The sequence below is a fragment of the Triturus cristatus genome, chromosome 9 (assembly GCF_964204655.1).
Source record: "Triturus cristatus chromosome 9, aTriCri1.1, whole genome shotgun sequence".
NCBI lineage: Eukaryota > Metazoa > Chordata > Amphibia > Caudata > Salamandridae > Triturus > Triturus cristatus.
In genome coordinates this window covers 11,820,340-11,841,695 of record NC_140592.1, presented here as the reverse complement: position 1 = coordinate 11,841,695, position 21,356 = coordinate 11,820,340, and the positions used below count along the sequence as shown (strand labels likewise).

General features: G+C 50.0%; 1 protein-coding gene across 6 annotated transcripts in view; it reads right to left on the bottom strand.

The window, feature by feature from the left end:
- Nucleotides 1-21,356, bottom strand: part of ALAS1 (5'-aminolevulinate synthase 1) — a 608,833-nt gene that overhangs the window by 29,644 nt on the left and 557,833 nt on the right. For 2 of the 6 annotated variants that reach the window (XM_085624224.1, XM_085624229.1), the window contains exon 1: nt 2,565-2,706. The exons of the other annotated variants lie outside the window; for them this stretch is intronic. The gene's annotated coding sequence lies outside the window, so the exon portion shown is untranslated. Of the gene's footprint in view, nt 1-2,564; nt 2,707-21,356 lie in introns of those variants that run through there. 6 annotated transcript variants of the gene reach the window in all.

Sequence of the window (21,356 nt, the reverse complement as noted above, 5' to 3'; positions counted from 1 at the left end):
TCAGTATCCTGCCCATGCCGAGCACCCCCATCTGTACTAGACACCTACACCTGGGTAAGACACCTGTGCCAGTGATCCACAACACCTCCAGGGCCACATTCCTCAATATCCTGCCCGTGCCGAGCACCCCCACCTGTGGCGGACACCCCCACCTGCGCCAGACACCTACACCTGCGCCAGACACCTACGCCAGTGATCCACAACACCTCCAGGGCCACATTCCTCAATATCCTGTCCGTGCCGAGCACCCCCACCTGGGGCGGACACCCCCACCTGTGCCAGACACCCCCACCTGCGCCAGACACCCCCACCTGCGCCAGACACCTACACCTGCGCCAGTGATCCACAACACCTCCAGGGTCATATTCCTCAGCATCCTGCCCGTGCCGAGCACCCCCACCTACGCCAGACACCTACACCTGCGCCAGACACCAACACCTGGGTAAGACACCTGTGCCAGTGATCCACAACACCTGCAGGGCCACATTCCTCAATATCCTGCCCGTGCCGAGCACCCCCACCTGCGCCAGACACCTACACCTGCGCCAGTGATCCACAACACCTGCAGGGCCACATTCCTCAATATCCTGCCCGTGCCGAGCACCCCCACCTGTGGCGGACACCCCCACCTGCGCCAGACACCTACACCTGCGCCAGTGATCCACAACACCTCCAGGGCCACATTCCTCAATATCCTTTCCGTGCCGAGCACCCCCACCTGGGGCGGACACCCCCACCTGCGCCAGACACCCCCACCTGCGCCAGACACCCCCACCTGCGCCAGACACCTACACCTGCGCCAGACACCTACACCTGCGCCAGTGATCCACAACACCTCCAGGGTCACATTCCTCCGCATCCTGCCCGTGCCGAGCACCCCCACCTACGCCAGACACCTACACCTGCGCCAGACACATACACCTGGGTAAGACACCTGTGCCAGTGATCCACAACACCTCCAGGGCCACATTCCTCAATATCCTGCCCGTGCCAAGCACCCCCACATGCGCCAGACACCTACACCTGTGACAATGATCAGATCCCTCGGTATCCTTCCCGTGCAGAGCACCCCCACCTGTGCCACACACCAACACTTGTGCCAGATACCCCCACCTTTGCCAGTCATCTAGAACCCCTCGAGGGTCGGATCCCTCAGTATCCTGCCCATGCCAGGCACTCCAACCTGCATGACCTGTGCCAGGCAACCTAACCTGTTGCAAGTGATCGAGAACCCCTCAAGGGTCAGATCCCTCAGTATCCTGCCCGTGCAGAACACCCCCACCTGTGCCAGACACCAAACACCTGTATCAGACAACCTAACCTGCGTCAGACACCTACACCTGTTGCAAGTGATCGAGAACCCCTCAAGGGTCAGATCCCTCAGTATAGTGCCCATGCCGAGCACCCCACCTGTACAAGACACCTATACCTGTGTCACACACTTACACCTGCGTCAGATACCTACACCTGTGCCAAGGATCCCGGACCGCTCCAGGGTCCGACACCTACACCTGGGTCAATGATCCCAGAGCCCTCCAGGGTCAGACACCTATACCTGAGTCTGTGATCCCGGACCCCTCCAGGGTCAGATCCTTCTCATGGCGGGCACCCCCACTTGTACTAAGCAGCTGCACCTGCACCTGCGTCAGACACCTACACATGTGCTAGTGATCCAGAAGCCCTCCAGGGTCAGCCACCTACACCTGTGCCAATGGTCCATGACCCCCCCAGGGCAACATTCCTCAATATCCCGCCCGTGTCGAGCACCCCCACCTGGGCAGGACACATACACCTGTTGCCAGTGATCGATAAGATCGGTCAGATCCCGCAGTATAGTGCCCATGCCGAGCACCCCACCTGCACAAGACATCTGCGTCTCACACTTACACCTGCGTCAGATACATACACCGGAGTAATTGATCCAGGACCCCTTCAGGGTCAGATCCCTCAGTATCCTTCTCATGATGGGCACCCCCACTTGTACCAGACACCTACACCTGCGTCAGACACCTACACATGTGTCAGACACCTACGACAGTGACCCCTCCAGGGTCAGACATCTACACCTGTGCCAATGATCCAGGAGCCCTTCAGGGTCAGACACCTACACCTGTGCCAATGATCCAGAACCCCCCTGGGGTCAGATCCCTCAGTATCCTGCCGGTGCGGGGCACCACCACTGGTATCAGACACCTACAACTTGGTCAGACACCTACGCCAGTGACCCCTCCAGGGTCAGACATCTACACATGTGCCAATGATCCAGGAGCCCTCCAGGGTCAGACATCTACCTACACCTGTGCCAATGATCCAGAACCCCCCTGGGGTCAGATTCCTCAGTATCCTGCCGGTGCGGGGCACCACCACTGGTATCAGACACCTACATCTGGGTCAGACACCTACGCCAGTGACCCCTCCAGGGTCAGACATCTACACCTGTGCCAATGATCCAGAAGACCCCTGGGGTCAGATTCCTAAGTGCGGGGTACCCCCACCTGTACCAGACACCTACATCTGGGTCAGACACCTACGCCAGTGACCCCTCCAGGGTCTGACTCTCTCACCTGTGGACGAGCAGTGCAGATGCGGTCTGGGGCAGTCTGATGGTGGGGCTGGGGCGGTGGCAGTACCCGTCTGCTCGGGTCTGAGGCGGAAGCACCAGAGGACGAAGCAGTTCACTGACCCTGTACGTCCGCGATGTCGACTGACCCTCGGCGCGACCGCTTCCGCAGTACCAACCACCCAGCGACGCGCCCCTGCGCTGCTATTGGCTGGAACACTTCCCCGAGCCAGCTTGAGCCTTGTGATTGGACTGTACTTCAGAGTTACGCAAACCTCCGTGATCCTATTGGTCCGAGATCCAGCCTCCCTAAACCAGCGCTGGTATCTGTCCAAATCCCACACAAAGCCCGCCCCCTCTTTCCATTGGCCCGAATGTCACGTCACTTTCCAACATGTAGATTTAATGTCAGATACACGCGAAACCCGCCCTAAGCATGTCAATCAACCAATTCGCACGGCAGGGATAGGTTACCTTGTTGCTCTCCGCCCTTTGAGTTGACGTCAAACCTCCACCAACTAAAGAAAACCCAATCCTTGGTGACCATGCTGAATATGGGTAGGCCTAAGAGACGTCAGTGTGTGACGTATGATGACAATGATGAGCCGCGCTCCTCAGAGCGTTGTGCCCCGTGGTGTCTCCGGCTCGGGTGACCAGTTAAAACCCAGAGCCCGCGACTTTTCGCAAACATAGAAGTAGGACTACAATTCCACATGATTTAAAGGGCAATGAGACTAACTAGACCACACGGGTATAGATACATAGCTACCAACTCACACGGTATCGGGTCCCACCATCACACGGCCTCCCGGTGAGGAGCGGATATCACACGGTGGCAGGGAGGGCCAGCTGAAACCAGCTCCTTTATCAACTGTCAACCTCCGTGGTTCAATAAAGCACCTTGGTTCAATAAAGTTCTCTATGACGAAAGGAAAAAACGTAGAATCTTGGAGAAACATTGGAGACAATCTCCATCCACCTCCAATCTCTCTCTTTTACGCCCAGCAAGATCCAATTACCACAAGCACATCTTCCATGAAAAAGCATCACATTTCAGATCCCTCCTCGACTCAGCTAAAAACAGACCCAAAAAACTTTTCGACCTCATCAAAAACCCAAACTGTTCTCCCCAAACCATCAAACCTGAGGATGCTTCAAAGAAAGCAACTGAATTCGCTATATTCTTAGATGAAAAGGTCAAATCACTGGTGGATCAGGTCACCCACCCCACCCCCATTGAGGAGCGAAAATCCTTAGTCACTTGGCAGAACTTTGCCGCCATCTCGGAAGATGACCTCCTCAAATGCATCGTCAAAACCAAACCCTCCAACCATTCTTCTGACCCCATACCTATTGTCATCGCCATTGATTTCTATACCAATACTCTCTCTTATTGGACCAGGCTAGTTAATCTCTTCCTCAGTCATGGATCCCTCCCAGCTGTCCTCAAAATAGGACAGGTTACCCCCCTTCTAAAAAAAACATCCGCAGATGCGAACAACCTCAATAACTACTGCCCCATCACCAATCTCCCTTTTCTTTCAAAGATCACAGAAAAATGTGTTGCAAAACAACTTTCCCAACACATTATGGACAATAATCTCCTTGACGTGTTCCAGTCTGGCTTTATTCAAAATTGCAGGACTGAAACAGCCCTGCTGCGAGTGATCGATGATGCGCTGCATATACTCGATTCGGGGTAATCGTGCCTTCCGATTCTTCTTGGCCTATCTGCAGCCTTTGACACTGTTAATCACAACACCCTCCTTAACACTCTTCAACAGAGAATGGGCGTGGAAGGCACAGTGCTTAAATGGTTTGCCTAATTCCTCTCGGACAGATCCCAAATGATCAAGATTGCGAACAGTCTCTCGTCTCCACTGGTGATTGGTCAAGGCGTCCCTCAAGGTTCCATCCTTGCACCCACTCTGTTTAATCTCTATCTGGAACCATTAGGGAACCTCCTAAGCAAATCTGGAATCCTCTACCATCTCTATGCAGATGACACCCAAATCTACCTCAAGGTGTCTTCCTCTCAAGATCTCTCACTACTCAACTCTACTCTCAACTCTATTCACAACTGGATGTTAGTTCACCAACTCATTCTCAATCCCTCCAAAACTGAATTCCTCCTCCTATCTACCTCTCTTTCCCCGCCTCCTGTTCAATCCTGGATGGATCAGCTGAATTTACTCAACAGTAAACCCATCATTGTCGACTGCGCTAAATCCCTAGGTGTCATACTTGACAAAAGACTCAACCTAATCTCACACATCAACTCCATTGCCAAGAACGCACGTTACCAGCTGCGCCATCTGTGGGGGATTCATTGGTTCTTCCCGGAGAAAGACCTAAAATCCTTGGTCCAATCACTAGTTCTCTCTAGACTGGATTATTGTAATTCTCTTCTGACTGGCCTTCCCAAATCTCACCTCTCTCCCCTTAAATCCGTCCTCCATTCAGCAGCTCGCTTCATTTCAGGATCCAAACGAAGTGACCACATCACACCTATCCTGTCTTCTCTCCGATGGCTTCCCATCGAGGCTAGAGCTATTTACAAAACGACTTGCATCTCCCACAAAGCCTTGCACTCTTCCTCCCCTCGCTATCTGGTGAATAAACTGAAATTGTCCGGAGGATTGAGACCTTCTCGGAATGCGGAAAAGTTCTTGCTTGAGCCCCCCTCCCTCAAAAGGGAAAAATTGATGGCTCAATCGTTCTCAGGTAATGCGGTGAGAATCTGGAACTCGCTTCCTCCTTTTCTCCTTGCCACCACTTCCATCCGGATCTTCAAAGCGGACCTCAAATCTCTTCTTTTCCAAAGACACTTTCAGAACTAATTCCTTCATTCTCAGACTCCGCCAGGAAGTTCGTTAGTCATTGTAAATTTGTTATATTTATTTATTTTGTGTACATTCCTTGCTTGCTGTGGTTGATATTGTGTTCATCTTTCCTGCTGTGTTTGATTCTGTGTCCTGCTATTTTTGTACGTTCTATTTTGTAACATTTCTCTCATGTAACGTAACTGGTTCTATTGTACAGCGCTCTGACACCTTTGGGTAAAGTCCGCGCTTTATACAAATGCATAAATAAATAAATGAAGGGGTATGAAACCCCCAGGACATGGGCATCAGCTTCTGCAAGCTTTTTAGGTCTCACCTGAGCCAGCGTATGCACTGCTCTGCAAGACATTTAGTAAGTGGGTTTTGAAAGTGCTACCACAGGCTTTTGCTGGCTTCAAGCTTGCGGTTATGCGCTCATGCACGCGCGCAGCCGCCATCAGTCTTTCCTCCGTCAGGGATCATTAAGTTCATCGCGATCACTTTCGCGGCAGCGTCACTCTCACGGTCGCGCGGCCAATGCTTGTTTTTTAGTAATAGATTGTTATCTTTTTTCTAGATGCTATTAGAATTGTTTGCGTTCTTTCTATTATGTATTACATCTCATTTTAATAGCTTGTTCTTTCACTGGCACAACATTGGTTTCTTGGCTTGTTTTCACTAGGCCATAGCAACCTTCTCTAGTGGCAAGGTCTGCTATGATGACTTAATAGAAGTATTCATTCAGACACTTAAACAGAGCAGTTTTGCTTTCCTCTGTTTCTGTTTCCTTCCTCTGTTTTGGAAGTGTTTTGTCGGAGTGTCGCTGCCCCCTTCTGAAATGCCAGTACAATGAGACGGAGCAGTTTCACATTGCCCGTCAGTATCCATTTTGTTTTTTTTGAGTGTCTACCAGAACCGCGTGGCGCGCGTGACAGCTGGGGCGGCCCCGCGCTCTCTTCTGGCATCATGGAAAGAGACGACCGACAAACCTCGTATTCAAAGAACTATAGTGGTATTGATGACGAAGAATGTCGTGAAATTAGTTGCAAATTCACCAAGAGCCCCGGAGCTCTTCTGCTACCTGGCACGGGCTTGCCAGAAGTGTAACCCTTTGTCCATTGACATCTTTGGGTTTGTAGCGTTCGCATGTTCACCCACCTGTTGCCTGGTGACAAGATTAATGCGCACAGACACTCCCTGGACAATCTGACATTGAGAGCCCCTTTGCGATAAAATCCAGCCAGACTGACATTTTGCCCTTTTTTGTGCCCTCTGTATGGTAAAATTCTGTCCATACGACATTGTGATGCACTTTATACCATATCTTTCTAAACCAATATAATGACCCGTTTTGAGATTAAAAAAAATCTTTCAGTCCCACATTAGGATCATCTTTACAATAAAATCCTGTCAATATGGCATCATAATGAATTTTAAAACTTTCACTCCATGATTGTGACGCATTTTTCAATAAAATCCATCCAATTTGCTTATTATTTCACCCACTTCATGTTACTGTCCTGCATATCAGATGTTGTGACCATCCTTAATGTAAAATCCTGCTGTTCCTATACTTCCTTTAAAAATGCAATTATTCCAATCAAACATTGTAACCCACTGTTGGACTTGGCCCTTTTCCCGGAATTTTTCGCTTTTCTGGGAAACCACATGTTATATAAATGCGAAGATTGAAAGCTGTGTGATAATGTACGCAGGCTGAGTTTCCCCATTTTAAACATGTAACTTAAAATGGATGCCATAGCTGTGTGGTTGTGCCGTCTGACTGAGCTGGGTTAACAGTCTAGTCGTTATTTCCCAGCAACCCCAGCTTCTGGAGGGAAGCCTGGCACCCAGGGTGCTCTACCCCTCCCCCTAGGCCAGTTAGAGCCAGTCTCCCCAGATGCTTCTAGAAGCTTCTGGCACTGTCTGGAAGGTGGGGTGAGGGGCGTATAAAGTGCGGAGCTGGGCTGCCATGTGCTCAGTCAGAGGGTGGACCTGAGAGAGAGGGGACCTGCTGCCAGGGGTTACCGCCACATGGGCCTGTGTGCTGGGCCCTGAGCCTACCTACCCCCCCTCTACTGTCCCCAGTGCGAGGGAAAGCTATAGTTGGGGCAACACAGACCTGGAGAAGCCTACGCAGGAGTTTTTGGCGGTAGGGTTTAGTCAGGGACCTATGCCTCTGAAAGTGACAGGGCTTAGGTGCTGCCTTTTAAGTGAGTGAGGGATCCTGAACTAACCCACTGATCTGGCCCAGCGAGAGGAGAACCCAGGGACGACGGGCAGAGACTAATTAGTCCGCCTTCAGCCACCAACTCAACTTCCCCCCCTTGAGAAACCCTCCACCCAGGGCGCAGGAACCAGTAAGTGCCTCGTGGGACCCTGACTGTAGTCCCTGCGGAGAGAGAGCGCTATTTACAAGCGGCCTGTGGAAAGAGAGCGCTATATCCGGTGAGCACTACATTTATAACTGACTGTGCTCTGCTGGTGAGTGTTGTAATCCCAGCTGCCTGATGCCCCTGGAGCTGAGGGGGCTGCCTAGCGCTTGAAATGGATGGTGCTACGTGTGGAGCGCCTCGGAGAAAAGGCGCATCGCCTTATGTCCTGGATCTGAGGGGGCTGCCTAGCTCTTGGTAAGTGCTATACCCCGTGACCCGGTTGCGCGGTGTGGTCCGGGAGAGCTGTTGATTTGCCAGCGCCGCGGGAGCCTACCCCACGTCATGGCGGCGCTCTGCATGCACCTTTGATGGAACGGGAGCCCACCCCGTATCGGCGCCTTATTTGAAAACGGGAGCCTACCCCGGGTTGCCCCCGCAAGGAGAAGATTGCGCCAAGTCACCGCTGCGGCCCGGGGAGAGGCCACGCCACAGACGCGACGCGGAAGTCAGGCAGCCGGCTGGGACGTGGGCGGAGCTGCATCGAAGCCCGGCCGGGACAGGAAGGCTGCCTCTGAAGCGGCGCCAGGCGGGAGCCTACCCCGCGCTGGCCCAGTGCCTCGCAGGCTCCAGATCGAAGTCCCGGGTCCCAGGAGGGGGCCCGGGTGAAGCCGAAGAAGGAGCTGGCGTCTGCAGGGCTCCCTGTGAGCGGAGGAGAGCCCTGCACCTGAGGAGAGCCCTGCACCTGAGGAGAGTCCGCCGGAACCCAGGTGAAGACGAGACCGCCTCAAGGACTGCCAGCGAGTGGGGCTACATGTGGAGACCGGTGGGGGCCATTCGAGGTACGGGGTCGGTACCTGAGGCCCCCTGAAGCCGAGCGAGTGCCTGCACCAGCCCCAGCCCTCACAGCTGCACCGCGGAAGCGGGCGGCTGCACCGAAGGGGCCTTTTGAGGAGCGGGGAATTGAGAGGGCGACAGGGCACATTGTTGGTGCCCGCCCCCCCCTGCACCAGTGTGACTGTACCGCTTCAACGTGTGCCTAATTGGCCCGAGGAGCCCTTCAGTGAGCCGGCAAGTGGGGCTCTTATGTCGAGTGGTAGGGGGATGAATTCGGGGTACATTGCCGGTGCCCGCTCCCAGTGCCCGGACTGGTCCTCCCCACTGCCCCGTCTGACAGAGGGCAGCGGCAACGAAGCAGGAAGCATTGTTGCACCCAGGAGTCCCAGGGGTCGATATACCCTGGCGGGCTGGGCCAGCTGGGTCGTCTTATTGTGGGCCACACCACTGCTAACTCGAGAGCCCCTGGAGGGGGGCTCCCAGATACCACATTTGGGGCCTAACTTTGAATGGAGAGTCCCAGAGGAGGGGCCCCCATGGTCCGTGACTGTACTGTCTGGGACTGCTAACTTGTTAGGGAGTGCCTGTTTTTACAGGAATGTGCAGCGCTATGTCAAATGCTATGTTTTAAAGCGCTACTGCCTTGCTATGTGCAATGCTATGTTAGATGCCATGTTTTAGAGCGCCATTGCCTTGCTATGTGCATCGCTATGCCATGTTTTAAAGCGCTATTGCCTTGCTATGTGCAGCACTATGCCATGTTTTAAAGCGCTATTGCCTTGCTATGTGCATCGCTATGTTAAAAGGCTCTATGTGACGCGCTATTGATTGGCTATGTGCAGCGCTATGTCTAGATGCCAGGTTTTGATGTGAATGAACTGCCTACTTTGATTCCTGCCTCGGGGGACCTTCAGGGTGTTAAGGGATATGGTCAGGTCCTGATGTTTTTATTACAGGTGGTCCGGACTAACGCCTAAGGTTATGCCCCGAGTTGACTTTATTGCAGGATTGAGGCTGAGGGACTGTATCTTTATTCCTCACATACCTTTGTTATATTTGGAGGTCGCACTAGTTCTGGCAGGGGCCCGATTGGCCCTGCCCTGTATATAATTCCCCCCGGTACCTTTTGACCCAGCGCCAGTTGGCGCCGTGTAGAGATTACCAAACATACTGGGTTTTGACAATACAAAAGTTATTTTCACACAAACTTGTGTAGTGTCTCTTTTTGTAGTGTGCCTTGTGTGTCGCCTGTGTGTACTGCGTGGATGCTTTGCACATTTCCTCCAGAGTTTGGCCCACCCGCTCTGCACCACGCTACCCATTTCCAACACCCACCACAAAAAAAAAATATATACGAATCGATATTGGGACCAACTTTACAATAAAATTCACCCAATCTGGCATTTTGTGATGTACTTAACTAAAAAATCCTGCCAATGTAACATGGTGACCCGTGTTAAGATGAATTAACGTCAGTGGCCATATTTTCTCATTTGCTTAGGCAAGTAGGTGAACAGACAAGGCTTTCTGCTGTGTCCTCTTCTTTCACTGGTACACATTAAACTCCTGGCAGGGAGAACAAGCATTTGCAATGCAATATGTCACACGGTCTGCTTTTTAAGTCGGTGAGCGCTTTTGTTGATTTTGTTTAATAAATAATGGGGACAATGGCGGCTGCTTCTTGTATTTGGAGCGCACCCACACAGCACTCGCAGGACAATGGCGGCTGCTTCTTGTATTTGGAGCGCACCCACACAGCACTCGCAGGACAATGGCGGCTGCTTCTTGTATTTGGAGCGCACCCACACAGCACTCGCGGGACAAGGGCGGCTGCTTCTTGATTTTTTAAATTTAAAGCTGAGCACGGCGCCCACTGCAGGGACACTGTGTTCTGTTTCAATCTTTTTTTACTTTAATGCGGAGCGCTGCACCCACTTCAGGGATACCGTGCTCTGTTTTAGCTTTTTTTTCTCGTAACATTTCAATTTAATGCTGAGCGCAGCGCCCATTTCAGGGACACCGCGCTCTCTGTAATGCAATAGGTCTTGCATTTTCCAAACTATGACCTATTATTACTGTACATGACAATGCCTTTTATTATTCCAGGTCTTTTTAAATCCACAAATAAAAGGCATTGTCATTTACAATGCCAATAGTTCAAAATCTCGTGACCTATTTCTAAAAACCGGGACAAGTGCTGGATTAAGTGGAATCTGCCGGGACACATGAGCAAAAACAGGGACTGTCCTAGCACATCCTGGATGCCTGGTCACCTTACTCTGGGCTGCGCTCTGAGGTGACCATCCATGAGGTGTCGGTTACACGGTACAGAGGCACCCCCGTGGCAGAGCTCCCCTCACCGTATGCCACCGTGCATTACCGGCACCACAGCCAGAGCCTCTCTCTTGCTGTAGAAAGCCTGATGCCACCTCCTTCTGCATGCAGCCCTTCTGTGAGGCGTACCTCAGGCTAGGCCCGTGACCTAAGTCTTGCCCCCCCCCGGCAGGACTGCTGCCACCTCCCTTCACAGGCGACCCTTCATACGCCTTTCTTTAGGCCAGGTCTGTGACCTAGGCCTTAAGTGCCCCTACGGTGTCATGGCAGCAGCCCTGCTCTCCCCAGTTACCTAGCTTGGAGGGTCTCGGCAGGAAGTCCCTGTGCTTCCTAAAAAGTAAAAAAAAAAAACATACATACATCATAACTCTTCAATGAGTCGGCGAAGTGCACAAATCAACCTTCCAGATCTCAAAGCGTGTGGTTGAGGAGTTATAGGAGAAGCATCCACGGCAGGCACCAGTTACACAGGTGCAGTCTTTGGGCTCTCCTGACTTCCAGGTGGAAGGGTCTCACAGTGAACGTCTGGAGTCAATGAACCTCAAGTTAGGTGTTTGAAATAGGAATTTCTTGTGATACACCGAAAGAGCCCTGAGTACTGAGACTGCCCTGATCGCAGCCACCGATGACATCAAGGCTTTCCTGGACTGCAGCAAAATGGCAGTCATCACCCCCTGGACTTGTCAGCCACCTTCAACACTGTCTCCCATCACATCTTGATCAACTAGCTCCACCAAATCTGAATCCAGGGAAACACCCTCAAATGGATCGCCTCAAACATCACAGGAAGAACTCAGAGAATCCGTCTCCCACCCTTTACCACGGTTCCCAAGAAGATCATCTGCGGCATCTCCCAAGGATCGGCCCTCAGCCACACCCTTTTCAACACATACATGACCCCCTTGGCGAACACCATCAGATCGCACAGAGTCAACATCATCTCCTACACTGACGACACCTGGCTCATCCTCTCGCTGTCAAAAGACCCCTCCACCACCAGACCTAACTTCCACAGATGAATGATGAACGTCGCCGACTGGATGAAGGACAACTGTCTCAAACTCAACATGGGCAATACAGAAGTCCTCATCTTTGGGAACAACACCCCTCCATGGAACGACACATGGTGGCCTGCTGAGCTAAGCCCATCCCCCGCCCAACAGACCACGCACGCAACCTCAGCAGCATCTTGGACAGCAAGCTATCTAAGAAGAAACAGGTAAATGCCATGTCATCCACTTGCATCCACACCATGCGCAATCTCTGACAGATCTTCAGGTAGCTTCCAGTCAACACCGGAAGGACTGTCACTCAGGCCCTCGTCACCAGCAGGTCAGACTACAGGAACACACTGTACATAGGAATCACTGCACGCCTCCTGACGAGACTAAAGATAATGCAAAACTCAGCAGCAAGACTCATCCTTGACCTCCGCAGATGGACCCATAGCCCACCACACCTCAAGAAGCTACATTAGCTTCTGATCCAGAAGAGAAGCCAGATCAAGATGTTGACCCACGCATACAAAGTCGTGCACAACGAAAGACCAGCATACATCAACATATGCATGACCTTCCCCTGACTCACCAGACAACTAGATCCGTCTCCCTATTCCTTGCAGACACCCCCTGGATCCACAGAGGTAACAGCGGAGGACGCTCCTTCTCACACCTGGCGGCAAAAGCTGGAACAACTCTCTCCTGCACCTCAGGACTGCCTCTTTGCTCCGGGAATTTAGAAAAGGACTCAAGACCTGGTTCTTCGAATGAACAAGATCACCATGCAGAATTTAACAACTCCAGCACCTTCAGACCCTCATGGGTGATTTTCCACGCTTTATAAATCCTTGCTTGATTGATTGATGGACTTTTCATGATGATGAGCAGTCACCATGTGTCCTTCACTAGTCACAACACTCAGCGGGTCAGTTTCAAAAGGAGCATCAGACTTTCGTTTACATTTCTCCTTAAAATGACTTGGTCTCCTCTGTTGAACACAGTGTTCCGTGCACAGCGGCTTCTGTCCGCATAGGTCTTCATTTAGCGCTTGTGATACGAACCAGTAGTGGAAAGTTTACCCTGGTCAATAAATCTTTGAGAAGTCCAATTTGGAAATTTGGTTTTCACGGCTCTTCTTAACATTACGGTGGCAGGGCTTTCACCTGTGGTACAATGAGGCTTTGACCTGTAGGCACGAAGCGTAGAGTGAAGAACTGATTTAAGTTCAAGCCATTCCAGCGCAGCGCGCTGTACGGTCTTCTTGAGGGTGCTCATAAATGGCTCAACGACACCAATCGCCTGGGGCCAGAGAGGTGTGCGTTTCTGATTCTTGACATTTAGATGAGTGAGAAAATCCTTAAATGCAAAACTATTGACCCTTGTCAGATTTCAAAATCGAAGGAACACCTAATGTTGCAAAAATACTTTTTAAATCTCCCAATGACTCTGTCATGAGTAGTTGACGACAGATCTTCCACAAGGGGACAATGGGAGCATTTATCAACAATTACTAGTAGATGATGTCCATTGTCAAGGTGTCCACAGAAATTAAGTGCAATCTTCTTCCATGTATGCTGCAGAAGATCAGACATGTTTAACGGATGCAGGGTTGTTTTGGATGACAAACAGTTGCACAGCTGACATGCTGTAGTAGTGCAAGGAGTTGATACACACACTGGTTAGGGAACCCTTCTCTCCCCTCGAACAGCTCTGTCGTTGCTCCTCTGCCCCCTGCACCTCTCTGGACTCAGGTAGGTGTTCGGAGCTCACCTCCACCCGCAGGCCTGCACCTCATCCCTGGTGGTCCTGTGGGGGAGCCTTTCTCTTCTGCTGGTCTGCCCGGCATGCCGTCTCTATCTTCTGTTTCTGTTCTATCTTTTCTGTCTGTTTCTCTTGATTGTGCCTGTTCTGTCTTTAAATCTTCTTCTCTATATTGTGCCAGTTTTGTATTTAATTATTTTTCTCTCTATTGTGCCATGTTGTGTTTTTCTTTTTATTCTTTTCCCCCTAGGTGCCATTTTTCTTGCCACTGCTGCCCCTGTGGCCACTCCCCCCCCTGTCAGTTCCCGCTCCCGCCTCCCACTGCACTCTCACCCCGTCCCCTACTTAATGACAGCTGCTGCGCGAACGGGTTGATCAAGCCGTCTGACCTCCTGGTCAGGGAACTCTGCTCTCCCCTCGTGCAGTTCTCTCGTTGCGTCGCTGCCTTCTGCACCTCTTTGGACTCAAGTAGGTATTCGAGGCCCTCCACCCGCAGGCTCCTGCCTGCGCCTCATCCCTGGTGGTCCAGTGGGAGAGCCTTGCTTTTCTGCTGGTCCACCCAGCTAGCCGTCTCTGTCTTCTGTTTCTGTTCTGTCTTTTCTATCTGTTTCTCTTCATTGTGCATGTTCTATCTTTAAATCTTTTTCTCTTCATTGTGCCTGTTCTGTCTTTAAATCTTTTTTCTCTTTATTGTGCCTTGTTGTGTTTTTCTATTTATTCTTTTTCCCCTTGGTGCCTTTTTTCCCGCCACTGCTGACCCCGCGGCCCCTACACCCCCTACTGGTTCCCGCCTCCCACTGCGCTTCCTCACCCGTCCCTTACTTCTTTTTTTAACTTGTTTATTAATTAAGCACTGCATGAAGGATATCTGTAACAGTTGTCATGCACAAACATTTACGTCTCAACAATTGTGTCGTTACCCGTGAGTCCCTTGTCCCCTACTTACTGTGCGGCCGCGCCATTGACGCGCCAAAGGCAAGCCTGGCCGCGACCCAACCGCGACCAGCGCTAAGGACCCTGATTCTCTGACTCCCCACTGCTACGACTCAGCTGCCCTCCACGCACTCAACCCTGGAAGAAACAACAACTGCCAACTGTCGATGCTGGACACCACCCATGGCCAGTTTTTCCTGCTGACACTGCCGACGAACCTTCACCAACCTCTGAACTCCCAACGGCCACCGCCCAACCTCCAGACGCCACCGCACCCGAACCCCTGAGGTGCATCCTCCTCAACGTATGCTCCCTGCACAGACACGCAGTAGAGATCTGGAACCTTCTCGACACCCTTTCACCAGACGTCATCTTCCTCACGGAAACCTGGACAAATGCCACCTCTGCCCCGACATTGCTACCGCGATCCACAACGGATACAAGATCCAGAGAAAGGACCGCCCCAACTGCCCAGGAGGAGGACTTGCCATCGCGCACAAGAACTCCCTCCTGCTCACCACCTCCAGCACAAATGACTCCTCGTCCCCCATTTCCAGATCCAGACCAGCCCCAGAATGACCCTACGTGGCACCCTCTCTTACAGACCTCCCGGACCATGAACCACGTTAACCACAACCATCACAGACATCATCACACCCCACACCATTGCCTCCATGGACTACATACTGCTCGGAGACTTGAACTTGCACCTCGACAAACTCAGTGACCGCAACTCCTCCGCCATTCTGGACAACCTCGCCAACATCGGACTGAAACAGCTCATCTCCAACCCTACCCACAAGACAGGACACACCCTCGACCCCCATCTTCGCAGGAGGAAACATCCGCATCAGCCACACCACTCAACCCCCCTCGACAGACCACCACTGCATACACTTCTCCTTAAAAAAAAAAACACCTCTTCACAAACCCCTGATGGATGGACTGGGTAGACTCGGGTGGGTATAGATTTATTATATCCAAGAAAAGAAACAAATAAATGGTTGTGATATATTCAGGAACATCTCTGAGGACTTCAAACCGTGGTGGTAGTTCCTTTTATTCTTCAGGAGGTGTCCCGTCTCTCTCTCGGGGTCACAGAACAGAGGATTAATAAAAAAATCGCTCCTTTGTAGGACGCGCACCTTAGTGCCACCTTCATCGATCAGGGGTGTGTATGCGGGTGTTGGTGGTGATAAGGGCATCCCAATATACCCATATGCAACTCCCACATGCGTCTTTCTTTACAGGTGTGCCCTCACTTTGTTGGACCCCCACCAAAAGCACTGTGTAGCTGCTGGTACTTGCCTCTGACCGTGACCTATCTCCTGGGTTGTGGTATCAGGACCTGAATCGTTCGTCTCGTCCCTCTGCTTCCTGGGACGGTAATCTGTGCAAAACAGCAGTGTCTCTTTCGGGATCTCCGCTCCGGCGTCTCTGGAGCAGTCAGCTACTTCCTCCAAAGTACGGGTTGGCTTCGCAGGGACGTGATCCGTCTCCACACCTCCTGTTGCAGCTGATGTTTCTCCCAGATTCTGAGCACTTGCCTTTTCCTCGTCTGCCTCTTCTGGCTCCTCTGTGCGTGTTCTCCCTTTCATGCTAGTCACCTCGTCCAATTCCCGAGGGAACTCCTTCTGGTTTTCCTCGCATTGACATCCAAAGGGGCGTGGCCACTCATCTGCCCTCTTTCCATGGAATGCTGGAGCGCTCTCTGTCCCCAGGGCTTGGTTGAGAGTATCGGCCATGTTGGGTTTCCACCCTTCCTTACACATGCCCTTAACTCTTTTTAAACTCTTTCATCGAAACGAGGGAACCACACTCAGTCCCGTAGAGCTTGTTTAGTAGCAATAACTTCAAGATGTTCCTCATGTGCCAGTTCAGTGATTTGCTCTCTCAGACTCTTGGACATGACAACTCTCGACATTCGTAAGACGATGCCTTCTGGGGTAACTGAAACTTCCTCTTGCGCATGTTTTAATTTCTGGTATTCAAGGTCATCATGAAGAGATTGAGTATGTTTTTGTCACAATTGATCTGTAATAATGTCTTCAAGTATTAGGAAATCTCTGTCCGTGCTCCCAGCAGCAACGATTTGTTCCAGTGATATGGCATCTGGGATGCTGTATTAAGAAGTAGTGCCATGGCACGGTATGGGTGCAAGTGAGAAGTAGTCAGCAGGGTTTTGATATGTTCCTGGATGATGCACAATCGTAAAATAATACTTCTGCAATTGCAACCCCCACCGCTCAGTGCGAGGGGGCATCTTGGCTTTAAGATTGCCAAAAATGGTGAGCAATGCTTGGTGTTCGGTGAGAACCTTGAAGTGTTTTTCCTACAGGAACACTTGAAAATGCTACACAACAGTGAGGCTTTCTTTTTCAGGTAGTGAATAAGCACGCCCCGTTAGTGACATGCTCCTGCTAGCATAAGCCACAATTTGACTTGGTGCATTAAGATGCCCATTGTGCTGGGCAAGTATGGCACCTAACCCCACTGGGCATGCATCAACAACAATCTTCGTTTGTAGTTTCAGATCATAGTGTGCCATTTCAGTGGCATTCTCAATGGCACGTTTGGTTTTCTTGCAGCTTGGTTCACATTCACGTTACCACCGAATTGGAACATTTTGTTTTGTTAAATCTCTCAATGGGGCACCTACTTTGTTAAAGTCACGTATATACCTTGAACAGTAACTGGTCATACTAAGGAAGGATCAGAGCATAGATACATCTTGTGGGGAAGACGTGAATGAAACGATTGTACTTTATTTGGATCTTGAGGCAATTCCCCCAACAGAAAAGAAGATATAACCAAAGAACTTGAGTTTTGTTTTATGAAACTCACACTCCACAGCATTTAAAGTGAGACCTGCATCATCAAGTACACAACACACTTGTGTAAGAGCTTTATCATGTTCCTTTTGTGCGACCCCAAAAACCAATAAGTCATCACTGTAATTGAAAGCATTTGTGACTGGCTGTAATATGTGATGAATGGCATCCTGAAGAGTTCTGGATCTGATGACACTAAGAAATGTAGTCTTTTATATCATAACAAACCAACACGTGCCGAAGAAGTAGTAATGTACCTGTAATTTTCTTCTAGTTCGATTTGGTGATGCCCTTTATTCAAATCAAGGCGGGAAAAGACTTTGGCTCTATTTAGCTGTGTAATCATGTAAGCAATGAGCGGACCTGGATGTCGTTCTCTTTGAGTCACCTTGTTAGCTTGGCGCATATCAACACAGATGCACACGGCTCCTCCACTATCCTTCTTCTGCACTACAACTATGGGTGATACCCATGGCGTCGGACTAGTGAGTGGATTGCTCAATGATGATGTGCTTTAATTGTGTCTCAAGTTCTTTCTCAACAGCCTATTGAAAATGAAATAAGATTCAACAATGTCATTGAGCAACAGTACGGATGTCCTCATTTATGTGAAGTTGCAGTTTCATTGTCTTAAGTCTTCCTGGTCCATAAAACAAGTGATGATTCACTATCTCATGATAAGCATTGGCATTGTAGTTTGGGAAATGAGCCCATTGTCAGTGGCAGTACTGAAAGTGAGTAAACATGCACTCAATGAAGTGCCTTGCAAGACCTGAATTGGTGCTTGTACTTCCGTATTTTTATGCTTTACAGTTGCCATAAATGAACCTTGGCTTTGAAGTGGTGTCAAAGCAGCCCAAGTGTACACTTTGGTTTTCAACTGGGTTAAATGAGGCAATGGAGACAGTTCATTGTTCTTTCTGGGTGGCATAATATTTATCAATATACCAATGTCATCGATTCACCTTCAATGTGAATTTGGGACAGTGTCTACACGAATTTCTCACTTGCCGATCTCTCTTTGATTGGCTTTCTTCCGTACAAGAATCAAATCCTACGTTTTCCCGTGGACAACACTGACATCACACATCAAGCTTCCTCACTGTCACTTGACAATGATGGTGACAAACGTTTTGATGAGGAATTTGATAACAATCGACGCAGTTCAGTTTCTAGACCGTCTCTGGAATTTTCTACCATTCATTTTGGTTTCTCTACCTGGTTCACTTGTTCTTTCCCTCACTCTGCAAACTGTTACAAAATGGATCTCTTTCCTGCTGCCTTTTCATCTCTATCCAATGGCGGGACATTTAACTTCATGTGGAAAGGAAAATCCACAACTTCTTTTTCTTTGGAGACATTACTTTGTGGCCTTCTCCCTTGTGTTTTGGCTTGCTTTTCATGCTCAGCGCAGATTCATTTTAGGTCGTTCCAGCCTCCATGTTAGAGGCTTGTCTGTCAGCCCTTTCTTCCTCTCTAGCAGCCATGAGTACTCGCTCCAAACTGAGTGTGTCTTTCTGCATTCATCGTCTGAAGGACTCAGAGAGACAACCATCTATTACCATTAGACGTGTGGCCTCTTCATCACATTGAACTGATTGAACTTGCAATACTTGATGAGCGAATCAAGTCTTTCTACAAACTCATCCGTTTCACCAGCTTTCTGCATTTCCTGACTGAAAATGTACCTTCAATGGTTGACATTTGGCATTGGATTGAAATTGGTGATTTGTGCTTCTTTGATTTGACGGTATATCACTTCATCGTCGTGAGGTATTACGTTTATCACTTTCAGGGGAGTTTTATATAGCGCAAACTTGACCCGAAGGTATCAGAGCGCTTTACAGGAGCACCAGTTCCATTATAGAATGACACATTCATTAAAAAAAGAATTGTTAGGCACAGGAAGATTAAGTGATTTGCCCAGAATAACAGAACGTTGCGCGTCGCGGCTGAGACTCGAACCCGGTTTCCCAGCTTCGAGGTCGACCGCTCTAGCCATTTTACTTCTTCACCTGCCCAATTATTTTGATATTTAATTATGTTTTTATCATTTGCTTCGTCCAGTGCATCAATAAATTCATCAATGGATTTGATCGAGGCAGTCCATCTGTAGCCAATATTCAGCTTTTTGGTGGTATTAACGGGAGGCAGTGGTTTTAAGAATGCAGCAGTATCATAACCTGTGGAACTTTCTGCTGTCTGGAGCGGAACCCTCTCCGGCAATGTCTGCTGCCCACTTGGAATGGCAGCTTCGTTAAGCACTAGCCATTGGCTAACATTTGGGTCGTCGTGCCCGTTCCCTGATGATGATGATAAATTTATAAAGTGCGACTTATACCCTGGGTGTCTAGGCGCTACCTACAGTACATTCGGTACAGAAGGGGGTAAACCAGTTACACCGAGAACAGCCAAGTTTTAAGGCCTTTCCTGAATTTGAAGAGACTATTTTCACTTTTTAATGTGATGGGAAATGAATTATAAAAAGCTTGCCGTTATGGCCGTAAAACTCTTTCCCCCCCATCTTGCCTTGCTGATTCTGGGTACAGTTATATTTCTGAGTGAAGCCGATCTAAGGGTTCTCACAGGGGCATAAGGTTTCAGAAGTTTCATCAGCTGTGCTGGCCTCATGTGGTTAAGACATTTAAAGGCGATACATAATGATTTAAATTGTATCCTCTTGGCCACTGGAAGCCAATGCAGTCTAATAAGCGCCGGGGAAGCTGAAACAAACTTCGGGATGCCTAGCAATAGCCTAGCCGCTGCGTTCTGAGCCGTTTGAAGTTTGTTGATGCTACGGCGTTGAGCACTGGAGAGGAGGGCATTACAATAATCAAGTCTAGAAGAAATCAAGACTGATTCCACCGTCTTCCTTAGGACCATCGGTATTGCCGGGAGGACTTTCCTCAGAATCTTCAGAATGAAGCAAAGATGGTGGCATTGATTTGATTTTCAAAAGTAATCTTTGTGCCAAAAAGGACCCCGAGATTTTTCACCTTGGGTACAGGCGTGGGCAACAGACCCAATTGGTCAGGCCACCAGCTGTTGGTCCAAAAGGAGGGAGTATTCCCCAACAACAGGACCTCGGTCTTGGATGAATTCATCTCAGACAGTTGCCTGACATCCACCTAGCTATGTGGCTCATACATTCCCTGAACCCGGTAGCCATCTGGCTATCCGAGCTGCTCGCTGAAACGATGATCTGTGTGTCATCTGCATATGAAACAAGGGTAAATCCATAGCTTCTCACTAGGTTCGCCAGCGGGGTAACATAAAGGATGAATAGTGTTGGGCTGAGGAAGGAGCCCTTGGGGACTCCACAAGGCAAAACAAATGGGGGTGATACCATATTCCCTATTGCCACCTCCTGAGACCGTTCAGACAGAAAGGAGCTCATCAGGGACAGCGTCCGCCCCTGACCCCTGACCCCGATGGTATATAGCCGGTCCCGTAGCAGCCTAACAGTATCAAAGGCTGCTCATAGGTCCAATAGGATCAGCGCCCCGCCCCTGACCCCGATGGTATATAGCCGGTCCCGCAGCAGCCTAACAGTATCAAAGGCTGCTGATAGGTCCAGTAGGATCAGCGCCACATTCCCTCCTGTATCCAGGATCAGTCTGAGCTCCCCCGTGGCTGTGATGAGAGCACGAAATACAAATTGGGATGGATCTAATAAGTTCTTGTCTTTAATGAAGGCTGAGAGTTCGGTATTTATTGCCTATTCTATGACTTTGGCGGGAAATGGGAGTCTAGAAATCGGTCTATAGTTTAGTGGTCCCTTAACATCCAGATTGGGTTTCTTTAGCAGCGTACGTATTGAGGCTCTCTTGCAGTCCACTGAAAAGAGTCCTGTTGTGAGCATTAAGTTAAAAATCTCAGTTAGGGGAATGGCTATCGTTTTGGGTGAA